At 46.6% G+C, this 14,400-nt stretch overlaps 1 protein-coding gene across 5 annotated transcripts in view; it reads right to left on the bottom strand.

Moving 5' to 3' along the window:
* The window catches only part of CBFA2T3 (CBFA2/RUNX1 partner transcriptional co-repressor 3), a 178,020-nt gene that overhangs the window by 89,703 nt on the left and 73,917 nt on the right, over positions 1–14,400 (bottom strand). For 2 of the 5 annotated variants that reach the window (XM_033940939.1, XM_033940938.1), the window contains exon 2: positions 3,385–3,537. The exons of the other annotated variants lie outside the window; for them this stretch is intronic. The gene's annotated coding sequence lies outside the window, so the exon portion shown is untranslated. The remainder of the gene's footprint in view (positions 1–3,384; positions 3,538–14,400) is intronic. 5 annotated transcript variants of the gene reach the window in all.

Below are 14,400 nucleotides of genomic sequence, written 5' to 3'. Positions count from 1 at the left end.
GAACCATATGTGCCAGGAGGTGAGAGGCTGATACACACAGACAAGTATCTGAGGATCCAAAGGCAACGGCTGTAGCAGGAAGGATGCTAGGTAGAGAATCACATGGGGTCAAAGTTTGTTCCCATCCCTGCCCTGTCCCCACGAGCTCCGTCCCTGTCCCTGTGAACTTAGTCTGATCCCATATGCACAAGCCCTCATAGCTATCATTTTATTAAAATATAAAAAACCCAATATTCTGTACATCACAATTACAGAACAAGAATCAACAAAACCCGTCTTTCCTCCCAAATATCCCCTCCTGTGAGGCTTCTTACTTATTTCTCAAATTTCTACACTGCCTTTTTCCAAAGACTATAAGGCTGTTTACCATGAATCAATGCTTTCTTTCAGATTAGAAACAAGAGTTTATTTCAAATCACAGAAGCAACAGAAAAAAAAGGTACATTAGTTCTTCCACATGGGGATTGCAAAGTTAAATCCACAGCCCCCATCACGAAGTGTGAGAAGAGCCTGGAGAGGAGAGACGGAGGGGAGAGCTACAGACCTTTAAACAACTGAAAGAAATGACTGAACAAATGAGCCTTTTGCAAATGACCAGAAGCTCTAGAACTAGAGAACATGATATGAATCTTCAGGGAGTTGAATCAAATCGCAGGAAATATATTTTTTTCACAGAAATGAGTGGATGCCAGGCTGCTCTAGAAAAGGTAGTGGCATCAGTGGCATAGCAAAGGGGGTGCCGGTGGGGGGGTTGTCTGCCCTAAGGGGGTGCACAGCTGGCCCACCAGGTCCGGAACCACCTTCCTTACTCTGCTGCTGCTGCTTTCCTGAACCAGCAGCAGTAAACTTTAAACTGAGTCATCGCGGGACCTTTCTGCATCTCCCCGTGGCTGCTGGTCCACCCCCTCTGACGTCACTTCCTTGTTCCGGAGCAGAACTGGCAGCCACGGGGAGGTATAGCAAGGTCCCACGATCACACAGTCTGAGGTTTTAGCCGTCCCCCCTCCGTGGGATTCATCGCTGCAGTTCTTTCATCCTTCGAGCAGCCGGCAGCGTGAGTGAACCCACGTTGCCTTTGGTGGCCCAGAAGCTTTCTCTCTGTTACTGCTTCCTGTCGCCTGTTCCCTCATAGACAGGAAGCAGTAGCAGAGGGAAAGCTTAGGGCTACCGGCTGCCTGAAGGATGAAAGAGAGGCTGCCTTAACAGATCACTTGGAGGGGAGGAATGCAGGGGGGTTGGGTCGCTGGGGGATCGGGGGGGGGGGGGAGGGGCATTAAAGAAATGCTGGACCAAGGGGATGGAGCGGGAAAAAAGAAAGATGCTAGACCTCTGGGGCAGGGAAGGTGAGGACAGAAATGCCAAACCATGGTAGGCAATAGGAGGAGGAGGATATACCAGACCCCAAAAAGGGAGAAAAGGAAGGAGAGAGATGGACAACAAAGGTAGGAAAATGATTTTATTTTCAACTTTGGTTTTGAGAATTTACATCTTGTCCATGCATTTGTTTCTATTTCTCTGGTGTTGTATGACATGCATGCAGAGTCTGGCATGTGCGTGTATATTAGGACTTTTAATTTGTGTTCCTGTATTTGCCTAGGGTTGATCAAGGCCAGATGTTCCAGTAGGAATGAATGACCAGAAACGTTATTGGAGTCATGGCCCAAAGTAGGAACATATTTGTCAGCTCTCCTCCACCCCTTTTGGACTCAAAACGGCCCTTACTTTATGGAAGCGGGGAGGAGAGAGGGGACAGGGGCAAGCTTGCGGCGATATTAGGCTCGACACTCATAGGCATTCTATGAGCTTCAAAGCCATTACGTTGTGGCCAGTGCTAAAAACCGCACTACGATTTTGTAGAAAGGGGGTGAGGAGGGTCAGTTTGTGAAGGTGTTTTCTGCGTTCTGTGTGTACGAAAGACATGGTTCTCTGTTAGCATTGATTGTACAGGATCGATCTGCAGTATGTAAGATGTTGCCTTTTCTTTGGTACACTCTTGTGCGAAGTGTGGACTGTTACTGAAAATCATGTTTTTCATAGAGATGAGGGGGTGTCAAAAAATGATGGGCCCCGGGTGTCACACATGCTAGATATGAGAAAACAAACCAAAACTGCAGACTTGTACACGGTGCAGGCAAATTTTATTTTGACAAATAAATCTTAACTAAAAACCTTTTACCAGACAGGGGACCCAACACGGTCCGTGTTTCGGACAACCTTCATCAGGGGTCCATGGTAATAAAGGTAAAAAGAAATATATCACAAAAAGAAGCCTGGAAAAATAGCGTTTGGTAGCACACAGTGTGTGACGAACTTGTAGTGCATTTCAGAGATTCACTGGTGTGCTACCAAACGCTATTTTTCCAGGCTTCTTTTTGTGATATATTTCTTTTTACCTTTATTACCATGGACCCCTGATGAAGGTTGTCCGAAACACGGACCGTGTTGGGTCCCCTGTCTGGTAAAAGGTTTTTAGTTAAGATTTATTTGTCAAAATAAAATTTGCCTGCACCGTGTACAAGTCTGCAGTTTTGGTTTGTTTTCTCTGGTCTGTTTTTTCACTGCAGACGAAGTTGGACCTTTGGTTCTTTTGTTGTTTTGTACACATGCTAGATATGCCACAAGGTGGCATTCTGGGACCCTAAAAGGTGAAAGGATGTAATCAGGCACTGAGTACTTCAGCTAAGTAATGATTTTTGCACTACGAAATCACGGGGGAAAGTAACCTGCAGTGCGTGGCAGGTACAACCCAACCACCTTCTTGGGCACCGAGTTGGTTTCTCTCTGGCATCGTTTGTTATGTGCCTCCCCACCAAAGATAGGGAGCAGTTCCTCAGATGACATACACAAGGGAGCCAAAAATGAAGTACAGTCTACTCTATCTCAAAGAGGAAATGAGTTTTTGTAGCTGTACAATTATAAATAAGGGCGTGAGTGACAGCCCGGAGACAAACAACAGCTGAAGGCCGCTGAGATTAAAGAGAGACCTAGCAAGTGCAGGACGGCCACTGCCATATGGCTCCAGCTGGCATGCTACAGAACGCACAAATTCTCTCGGCAGCAGAGGGGTACACCGAACAAACTCCTTCAGTGGTCAGTTGAACACCCCCAGTCGTTTTGAAAGGTTGGCTTCTGATGACCTGTGTGTGATACAGAGTCTGTAGACTGTTCCTTGATCACGGGCTGAAGGGATGGAATTTGGGAGAACTACTGCCTTCTGGGTCAGGGGTCAGTAACCCAACATCCCATGCCCAGCCCACATAAAATCATCCCAGGATACATTGCTCTCTCCAACATCATTTCACACTAGCAATGCAAGAAGCAACTGGAACCAGAGATGCCCCATCCCTCCTTTGTTGCTTGCACTTGGTACCGGGGCAAACTGACCTTTGGAAGAATAGGACAATGTCCAAGGGTCACAGCAGGAAGTGACTTGGGGGGCCCAGATCACTGTCAAAGACTTTGTCCCCGTCTCATCAATGTTATCTCAATCTATTAGATTTGCTGATCTCCGACCTAGAGTCATTTTTGCTGTATACCCTAGAGGAAAGGAGAGACAGGGGAGATATGATTCAGATGTTCAAATACTTGAAAGGTATTAACGTAGAACAAAATCTTTTCCAGAGAAAGGAAAATGGTAAAACCAGAGGACATGATTTGAGGTTGAGGGGTGGTAGATTCAGGGGCAATGTTAGGAAATTCTACTTTACGGAGAGGGTGGTGGATGCCTGGAATGCGCTCCCGAGAGAGGTGGTGGAGAGGAAAACGGTGACTGAGTTCAAAGAAGCGTGGGATGAATACAGAGGATCTAGAATCAGAAAATAATATTAAAAATTGAACTAAGGCCAGCACTGGGCAGACTTGCATGGTCTTTGTCTGTATATGGCCGTTTGGTGAAGGATGGGCTGGGGAGGGCTTCAATGGCTGGGAGGGTGTAGATGGGCTGGATTAAGTCGTAACAGAGATTTCGGCAGTTGGAACCGAAGCACAGTACAGAAATAGCTAAGAAGAAAAAATTAAAAAATTTAAATTGAATCAGGTTGGGCAGACTGGATTCAGGTCTTTATCTGCCGTCATCTACTATGTTACTATGTAAGCCGCATTGATTCTGTGTAGAAAATTACGGGATCCAAGAATTGTATTGTACAGGTTCCGAGTTCTCATCCATAATGCTTGAAACTAGGACAGGTTCTGGACTCCCAGCCTTCCCTTCCTGTCACAGTAATGCCTGTCCCTAGAGCAGGATCCAGGTTTCCAGTGACGCCTTCCTGTCACGGTAATGCCTGCACCTTAGTGCTGGGTCTGTACATGTTTATTTCCTTCCGACAACAGCAGGAAGAAATGGGGCAGCTGTTCCTCGACATGACTTAAACTCAGCAGGAATTTTTGGCTTTGGATTTGTTTTGATAATTGTTCCCAGCCACTGGAGACTGTGTGTTTCTTTCCCAGCATCTGCTTTTCATTACCACAGCCCGGAATGAACATGAACACAGACTGAGGGTTTGTTGCTCCCAATTCAGCCCCATATCTTCTCTCCTACACACCACCATAATCTCCCAGTCACTCATCTCAACTCACCTGCAATGCCTTCACGCCATCTGAACCCAATTTCAACTTCTTCCCTCCCTTTCATCTGAAAATTCCAACACCATCACCCTCCATCTCTTCATTCCAGCTGACATCGAACAGCTTCACCCCATTCATAAGAACAGTCAGACAATGGTCCATCCAGCCCAGTCTCCAGTTTCTACAGTGGTCCATCCAGGTCACAAGTACCTGGCAGAAACCCAAATAGTAGCAGCATTCCATGCAACCGATCCCAGGACAAGTACAAGTAATGGCTTTCCCCCACGTCTGTCTCAATAGCAGACTACGGACTTTTCCTCCAGAAACTTGTCCAAACCTTTTTTAATCTGCATTAACTGCTGTCACCACATCCACAGCTTAAATATTCTTTGAGTGAAAAAATATTTCCACATAACTCCCACTATTCATCGTCATTTTTAACAGAGTGAAAAATTGATTCATCTCCAGCACCTTCACTCCTTCATCCCAACTCACCTCCAATACTTTCACACCCCCCCCTCACATTCAGCCTTCATCCTAACACACCTCCAACACTTCCTTCTTTGCATTTCCAACATTTTCACCTTCAGCACCTTTATTCTTTCATCCCACCTCACTTCCAGCATCCTAATTCATACTGGGAATGTCTTAATCATGGTATTGTAAGGGTCGTGTTCTTTTAGCTTGCTTAAACACTATCCTGGAGGCTCCTTGCCGCTGTAGCTTGTGGATCCCCCGCTGCTGCAATCCGATGAGGATGGCTGCTGGAGGAAGATTCTCGGGCCTCACTTCTCTTCATGAAGTCTTTCAGTGCCCTCTTCCTTAGCTTGCGTGCACGTGGTGACATGTGCGCAAAATGCAAGCAACACGGAAACCTCGAGCGCCGGATCCAATCAGTGGGCGCACAATTCATAAGGATCCAGTGTGTTCATCCTTCTCCTGCATCCCAGTCATTTCTTTAGATGGTTCAGACATCTTCAAGGTGATGAGTAGAAAAGTTGTAATGGAGAGCTGTAGAAAATCCGCCCGATGGGATCGGGCGGAAACTAAAGACTGGGGATTAGGGGGAAGCAGGGGGAAATGGGTAGGGCTCGGGCATGCCCAGTGGGGCCCGAGCACTGCACGTGCTCAGAGAAAAAAAAAAAAATCTCTCTGAGCTATTGGAGAGCTTATCTGCAAATTGGGAGCTGTTGGGACAACACCCATATGTGGCTGACTCATCCTGCTTGTCCTAGGAGAAAGTGTAGTTACTTACCTGTAACATAGGTTCTCCATGGACAGCAGAATAGTCAGCCACACAACCCACCCGCCTCCCCATACGGCCGACCCGGCCACAGCTAGGAACATCCTGGGGATTAGGGGGAAGCAGGGGGAAATGGGTAGGGCTCGGGCATGCCCAGTGGTGCCCGGGCACTGCACGTGCTCAGAGAAAAAAAAAAAATTTCTCTGAGCTATTGGAGAGCTTATCCGCAAATTGGGAGCTGTTGGGACAACACCCATATAGAAACATAGAAATAGACGGCAGATAAGGGCCACGGCCCATCAAGTCTGCCCACTCCAGTGATCCTCCCTATCTATCTTTGCGGATAGATCCCACATGTCTATCCCATCTGGCCTTAAAATCCGCCACACTGGTGGCCCCAATAACCTGAAGTGGAAGACTATTCCAGCGATCAACCACCCTTTCAGTGAAGAAGAACTTCCTAGTGTCACTGTGCAGTTTCCCGCCCCTGATTTTCAACGAATGCCCCCTTGTTGCCGCGGGACCCTTGGAGAAGAAGATGTCTTCTTCCACCTTGATGCGGCCCGTGAGATATTTGAATGTCTCGATCATATCTCCCCTCTCTCGACGCTCCTCGAGTGAGTAGAGCTGCAAATTCCCCAACCGCTCCTCGTACGGGAGCTCCTTGAGTCCCGAGACCATCCTGGTGGCCATTCTCTGGACCGATTCCAGTCTCAGCACATATGTGGCTGACTATCCTGCTGTCCACGGAGAACCTACGTTACAGGTAAGTAACTACACTTTTTTGAAGTTGTTTTTAGAGCTGGACAGTGAGGTCTTCAGTCTGGTCCCGATTCATGTTTCTGCTGTCCGGTGTATCATCTGGTTTCGATTCCTGGTGTAACATGTCTCAGTGCAGATGTATGTAGACACTGGGGCTTTTTTTCTTTTTCTCAAGGATTCATGTGATCTAAATTTAAGTTTGGCCACTTCTCATTTCCTGCCACTGTGCTAGAGATATATATTGCCACACTGCTTTGGGATAAGGGGCAGATGAGGGAATCCTTTGTGTTAAACCTGTTTTTGGTTTAGGAGATAAAGTGGGTGGTGGGAGGAGCCAGATTTTAGTCTGGACAACAGAAAGAAAAAAAACCCATCCTACAACTAAAATTTAAACTAGAAAAGGCTACCAAAAAGTTCAAGAAAGGAATAAAGACGATATTTTACTCTTCACATAACACTTTAGCAAATAAAGAAATAGGCTACCCCCCCACCCCAACTTGGAACCTGAAAGGGTGAATTCACAAATAATAGAAAGAAAGATGAATATATGACAGATGTATATAGATGCTATAAACAGGTAAGATTCATAGCTCATGTATTGTAACACCTTTACTGAAGCTCATGCAAACTGCTCAGAATTGACTGCCCAGTCATTAGCAGCAGTCTAGAAGCTTCCAATGTACAATAAACTTTGTATAATTTAAGATTCCAGCCAGGGCAGCCTCCAAAATTCATTGACAGAACATAAGAGGGAGGAGATGGGAGGGATTGATGCTCAGCACAATAGCATACAAATTATATGCCCTGGTAAAAGGGGGAGGAACTGTGCCTGGTGCCTGCTCAGAAGAGCAATTGCTAACTACAGCTCCTTCCTACAGACGCAGTTCTCTCCCTCTGCCCAGCTGATGGCGGCTCTAGCCGTGATCGGCCGACAGAGGGGAGAGTGGCAGCTGCAGCTGATTGGGGCTTTCCTTGCCGGCTCCTGCTTCGGAACCAGCAAGGGGATCCCTGAACAGCTGTTTTGTTTTGGTTTTTTAATGGGCGAAGTTGTGCGTGTGATGTGAGAGTGCACAAAACATGCACATGAGCTCTGCCTATTGTGAAAAAGCCCCAAGTTCAAGGGGGTGAGTCAGGAATTACTGTGTTGGAGTAATGTGTGAAAATAGTCCAAGTCCTTTCCCAGTTGGAAATGGCCACAGAAGGGTTAAGAGCACTGGGATAACATCATCACTCCTGCTCTCCAGTTGAATACAAATGAAATCCAGATGTTGAGGCGACAGTCTCTCAAACCCAGGCTGCTCCTAAATAAAGGAAAGTATTTGGGAAATTCAGCTGCCCGAACTGACGCCAAGAACAAGTCGGAGATTAGATGCTGTGGAGCAGAGCTCCATCTGGACTGTGTTATGGAAACACTCAAGGCTGATGAAAGAGCAGGGGGCAAGCACATGGAAAGCAAAGAAAAAGCCAGAGCACAGAGAGCTCTTATCCCTTAACAGGGCTGCATAGTCATTTTGTCTAGGCAGCTGCCTACCTTTCACATCCTTTTTGGTGCAGTTCCCATCACGCACACTTTTCAATTCAGGGTCATGGCTCTTTTTTGACTCCTCTCCCTCCTGCCCTCCCATGGTACTCCCTCCCCCATGGCTCTTTCTCTCCCTCCTTCCCTCCCATGGTACCCCCTCCCCCATGGCTCTTTCTCTCCCTCCTGCTCTCCCATGGTACTCCCTCCCCATGGCTCTTTCTCTCCCTCCTGCCCTCCCATGGTACTCCCTCCCCCATGGTACCCCCTCCCCATGGCTCTTTCTCTCCCTCCTGCCCTCCCATGGTACCCCCTCCCCCATGGCTCTTTCTCTCCCTCCTGCCCTCCCATGGTACCCCCTCCCCCATGGCTCTTTCTCTCCCTCCTGCCCTCCCATGGTACCCCCTCCCCCATGGCTCTCTCCCTCCTGCCCTCCCATGGTACCCCCTCCCCATGGCTCTTTCTCTCCCTCCTGCCCTCCCATGGTACCCCCTCCCCATGGCTCTTTCTCTCCCTCCCCCTTCTCCTTCATAAGTCCTCTTTCCCTGTGGCTGTTTTCAGAATCCCCTTTCTACTGCCCCACTCCTTGGTGCCCCTCCTTATGTCCTCTTCCTAGGTTCTCTGGATCCTGTCCCATCCCCAGGTCCCCCCCCTTTCCTTCTATTGCCAACTCTGAATTAACTGAATGGCAAGTATAAAAGCCCATTTCTTAACTGTTTAATGCAACTCCTGGGACATAACGATAAGGCAACAATGACTTACTTGTATTTGTAACTATGACCAAACTGTATTAATAATAACTTACGAATCTACCTTTGCTAGCAACTCCATTGAATGTCCGTGTCAATCTGTCCATTGTAACTTCCTGGGTAACTGACCCAACCACTTGTATATAACATAACATAAAAATTAATTTATATACCGCAATTACCTCTCAGTTCAGTACGGTTAACCAAAGAGTAAAAACTTTACATTCATAGTGAATTATAATCTCGTTTAAAAAAAATGTGTCAAATAAGTCTTTAAGAAGCTTGATAAGAACTGGAGTTTGTTATCAAATTGCAAAAATTCTTATCCCTTGTACTGACCTGATTGGATAAGATTCTGTGGCAAAATTGTTTATACATACAGCCTTTTACTGAATAGGTAAAGGCGGAATATAAAACCTGATTAATTTAACATAAAGGCTGAATGGCCCATCCACAGCACTCACTCTCTCTTCCTATCCCCAAGAGATCCCTCGTGTTTGTCCCATGCTTTCTTGAATTTGGAGACAAAGACTGTGTCTGAATCCAAGAAAGTGTGGGACAGGCACGTGAGATCTCTTAGGGAGATCCACCTGTCACCTCTTAACGTCATCCTATGCCCTCTCATTGCAGAGCTTCCTTTCGAATAAAAGAGACTCGACTCATGCGCATTTACACCACATAGATATTGAAACGTCTCTATCATATCTTCCCTCTCCCGCCTTATCATGAAGACCATTGACCATTTTAGTTGCCTTCCTCTGGACCGACTCCATAACACTCAGTGCTGCCTTTTCACGGATTTTGTGGCTGGCTACAGGGGGTCTAGCTAATGGGCTGGGCCCTTCACTGATCACCTCGCTCCTGGTATTTGCTAGATAAAATGAACTGGTGCTGCTGAAAATCCACACCCAGTGGCACTGTGTGAATATCGAGTCCTTTAAGAATCGTGTCGTGGGTGTAAACCATAGAAAAAGACAACTGACCCTCTGATCCCTAGAATAGAACCCTTCAAAGTAGGGTTCAAACATAAATGAGTTGGTGCTGAAAGGTTCTCAGTCCAACCAACCAACTTCCATAATTCTGAGCATTATTTTGCCACTGGAGCTGAAAAGAGTGTGATCTTATTTCGTTAAGTGCCAATTTGCAGAAATGAAATTCTCTGGGGTTTTTTTTTTTTAGTTCAGATAGTTTATTGAATTTTATAGTAATAAACAATACCAAGATTGATGGTGCTTCCAAAAGGAGGCATAAAAAAGATAACAAGTATAAACACAAGTCTAGTACAATTGATTGCAAGGAACAGTATGAGATACATATGCATAATAAATGAAGGAGATATCGAGAGTCCATATGAATGGTATATAGAGTCCGTTTTGACATTGTTTCAGATCATGGATTGAACCATATCCAGGTCACTCTCTTCTTGGCTGGGCTGCCCCCTCCCGTATGTGTGTGTGAGCTGTGTTATATTTGTTCTTTCAGTCTAGGAAAGATGTTTTGTTTTCTCTCCGGAGCTGAGGATCTGGTACCTGTCACAGGCATTGATTTCACAAAGTTGGAAAGCAAAGTGTCAACATCTCTCTGTGAAACTGAAAACTCTGGGAGAAAGAGAAATGAGAACCACAACCAACTGGGAAGTGCGCAAAGAGCTTGTCATTCCCCTCACTTTCCCCTAACGAGCCAGAGAAATATTGCACGAACAGCTGCGGATTTGCAGTGGCAGAAGGTGAGGCCCTTCAAGAACTCATTTGCTTCCTGGAACTAGAAAGACGTCCAGTTCTGCTTTCATTCACACAGACTGGGAACGTTGCTTTGGAGCCTGCACTTGCGTTTCAAATGTTCCGAAATGTTGCATTCTGCCCAGGAGCAGGAAAAAGTATCAGAAAAATTTATGAAAACTGTCTGCAATTGATCTTCGCATAATAAGTCAGCCATACATGGCTTCTGTCCAAGATATGTCCCTCAACACTCGCCCTCTAATTCTATTAATGCACAGTTACAGAACAGTTACCACTTATGCATGCAATTTAATTACTTAATTGGCCCTTGATAGGTGTTTAATTGGTGATAATTGTGAATAATTGGCCTTAACTAGTACTAATTGTTTCTAATTTGCAGTTCCATGTGTGAATTATGACCCTATTCTATAAAATGCACGTGTAAATTGTCTTGTGTGTATTTGCACGAGGGGCATTCGTGTGGGACGGGCAAGTGTGGGTCATGGGTGTTCCAACTATAGCAGTGTGAAGTTTATCGAATACGATCAGTTCGGCATGCAAAGTGCTGCCTATGGCGCGCATCTACACCTGCCAGAGACAATCATAAGTGATTACGCCTAAATGATGCTGCGTCACTAGTACAGTAGACGCTCAATCAAGTGGAACCCATGGGGATTGGTAGATGCCAGATAAACGTAGTTCCTGGTTGCTCGAGAGTTGCTATGAAAAATAGACTTAACTGCCGTTTATGCTCAAATAGAAACCGAGATTTTTGACTCAAAAATGGGCCAAAAATGGGGGTCTCGGTTTATGTTTGAGCCCCCCCTGAAGACCAGCATCGCTGCTGCCCTCCCGCTCCTGAGGCCACCGCTGCCACTACCCTCCACTCCAGCCCCCTGAGGTCCACCGGTGCTGCTCTCCTCCCTTTGCGCCCAAGATGAACAGCGCTCCTACCCGCCTCCTCCCCCCCCCCCATATCTGCGCATGCTCAAGGCCTTCCAGCTCCTGCCCGCTCCGAGAATTTCATGAGAACTTCAGAGAGGGCGGGAGCCGCAAGGCCTTGAGCAGGCCCCACCGCGGCCCACCGTAGAACACTGGCGTCAGGCTCGTTCAGCACCATCACACGTACGGAAAGCGCAGTGTCGGTCAGTGTGTGGGGGTGGATAGCAACGCCAATCCTCTTGGGCGCGAAGGAAGGAGAGCAGTACCGGTGGCCTGGGGGGAGGACGGACGGTTTGCAGTGGAGGAGAGCAGTCAAGGTGGTCTCGGGGAGAGGATTTTGTTTGAGAGCACTGATTGTATGAGTTCCTGTTAATGGAGAGTCTACATACTTAATTATAGAATTAATGCTAAGAGCATGAAATTCAGGTGCCTAACTTTGATTTATTAATGTGACATACCAGCTTCTGCAGCGATTTCCCATCACCACACAAGATTTCCCAGAACACACATGGGGGCCCGATACTCAGATTGTGGTAGGCAGGCCGCATAACTCTTGTGATCGGCACTGACCCTGGGCTGTTTAGTTACTGAAAAAATAGTTAAGCTCAAGAGCTCATTGCTAGAGGATGTGGTAACAGCCATTAATGTAGCTGGGTTTAAAAAAAGTTTTGGACAAGTTCCTGGAGGAAAAGCCCATAGTCTGCTATTGAGACAGTCTTAGGGGAATGTGGCTATTCTTTGGGATTCTGCAGGGAGTGCTGCTACAACTTGAGGTTCTGCCAGGTACTTGTGACCTGGATTAACCACTGCTGGGCCAGGTGGACCATTGCTCTGGCCCACTAAGGCTATTCTCATGTTCTTATGCTCCAGTGACTGGCATTGAATATCCACTTCTTTTTATGGTCAGTGTTAATTGAACCGGCTGGATGGTTATGTTAATAGTGAGCAAAGATAGGCCTTGTTATTTGGCCACTAAACTTGGCCAGTCATTGCTCAATAATGCCAACTCCTGCATGATACAGTCGATCAACTTTTAGCTGCTAAGTACAAATATTCAGTGGAGATAAGCAGTTCTCTTGTGCTGAATAATTGCGGTTAGCCGGTTAAACGTTATTTAACAGGTCAGCAACCATTTCTGGCCACTTAACTAGCTTTAAATATCGGGCACATAGTGACCAGCTGGTCACTGGCAGGAGCAGATTGCAGCAGAATCAAATATCGCTCCTTATCCGGGTCAGGTTTTCTAGTTTCCACATTTTGGGCAGATGCATTTTGGCTAGAAGCAGTTACGCCTGTACGTAAGAGTGAAATTAGCTGCTAACTGGAGTTAACAATCACTAGTCAGCTCTACTTGATGTTAATTGGCTCCAATTAGCCGTTAAGTGTGTAACTGCTCTTAGTTGATACTTCACAAGTGTTCAAAGTCCACAGTGGGCAGCTGCAAGGGGTTGTGGACCTGGGAGGGGCTTGGACAGGTCGGGATGAGCCTAGCACTTAGGCGCATAGGTTTTAGAACGCTATCTGACAGCAGTTAGGCGTGAGCCAGCAGAAGCGCTTGCCCCCAAACTGAGGCATGCAACTGTGGACCATGAATTGATGTGTCCTGCACAGCATCCTGGCACTTAACTTTAGCCGACCCCCCCCCGTATGTGTCGCCTCAGGACTTTTCTCCTGCAGGAGAGCTCCAGCTGCTGGCCTCTGATCTCAGCCCATTAGTGGCTTCACGTCATTGGTGGAACCTCTCTCCCTTCGTTCAGATCGCTTTGCTAGCCTGAATCTGTTTTCAGCGGTTCTACCCCAAGCCAGACCACTGGCTCAGCAGCAGCACTGGGGTTGGTCCGATGGCTTGGTGATGCTGTTCTCAGGACCATTTGAAGGAGTCTCATTTGATTCCTTGTCCAGCCAGGCTTGGGGAAATTTCTGGATTCAGGTGCCAAGATTACAGGGTTCTGGAAGGATCTGTGGTGTATGGCTCCCGATGAGGTCCAACACAGTAATGACTAGTCCTAGACTACATAAAGGGGGAGGGAGGGAAGGAATTCCTGGATAATTGCACCCAGAAGCTCAGGGCAGAAGACCGTTGTCTAGAGAATGACCTGGGGACAAATTTGTTGCCGTCCCTGCAGGATCTATCTCCATCCCTGTCCCGTCGCCGCGAGTTCTGTCCCGTGTCCTTGCCCCATCTCTGCAAGCCTCGGATGTTCAAGGCTTCTGCAGATGAGGACAGAGTTGCAGGGATGGGGACAAATTTGTGGAAGGAAAAGTGTAGTTACTTACCTGTAACGTAGGTTCTCCGTGGACAGCAGGATAGTCAGCCACATATGGGTTTGGGTTTTTTTTTTTTGTTTTTTTTTTTTCAGCATGTCCTAGTCAGCTCACAATAAAACAGGCTGTAAAGTGCACAAAACTCGCCTCAGCCTTAGTGCCTAAATGAATGCATCGCTAAGATTGCACAGGATCAGCATTTATACCCACGCCCATTGAGTGCACGACTCAGCCCTTAACCACATAAGGTAATGGGTCCTATCTTTATGCAGGTTGTCTTAAGTGGATATTCAATTCCAGTTATTGGAACATAAGAACATAAGAATTGAGTTACATCGATGGTCCACTTAGCCCAGTTTCCTGTTTCCAACAGTGGCTAATCCAGGTCAACAGTACCTGGCAGAACTCCAAATTGCAACACTCCATGCAGAATCCCAAAGAGTAACAAGATTCTAGAATCCCAAATTGTAAAAACACTCCATGTGGAATCCCAAAGAATAGCCACGTTCTGGAATTCCAAAGAGTAGCAAGATTCTAGAATCCCAAAGAATAGCAATATTTTGGTCCTCTTAAAGGCTTAGTATTACACTTCACCGCATAAGTTTTAGTTGCAAATATATAACCATATATTCAGTTTCA

Source organism: Geotrypetes seraphini, chromosome 4 (genome assembly GCF_902459505.1).
Source record: "Geotrypetes seraphini chromosome 4, aGeoSer1.1, whole genome shotgun sequence".
Classification (NCBI taxonomy): Eukaryota; Metazoa; Chordata; class Amphibia; order Gymnophiona; family Dermophiidae; genus Geotrypetes; species Geotrypetes seraphini.
The sequence above is the reverse complement of the archived record's forward strand: the minus strand, read 5'-3'. Positions and strand labels throughout refer to the sequence as shown.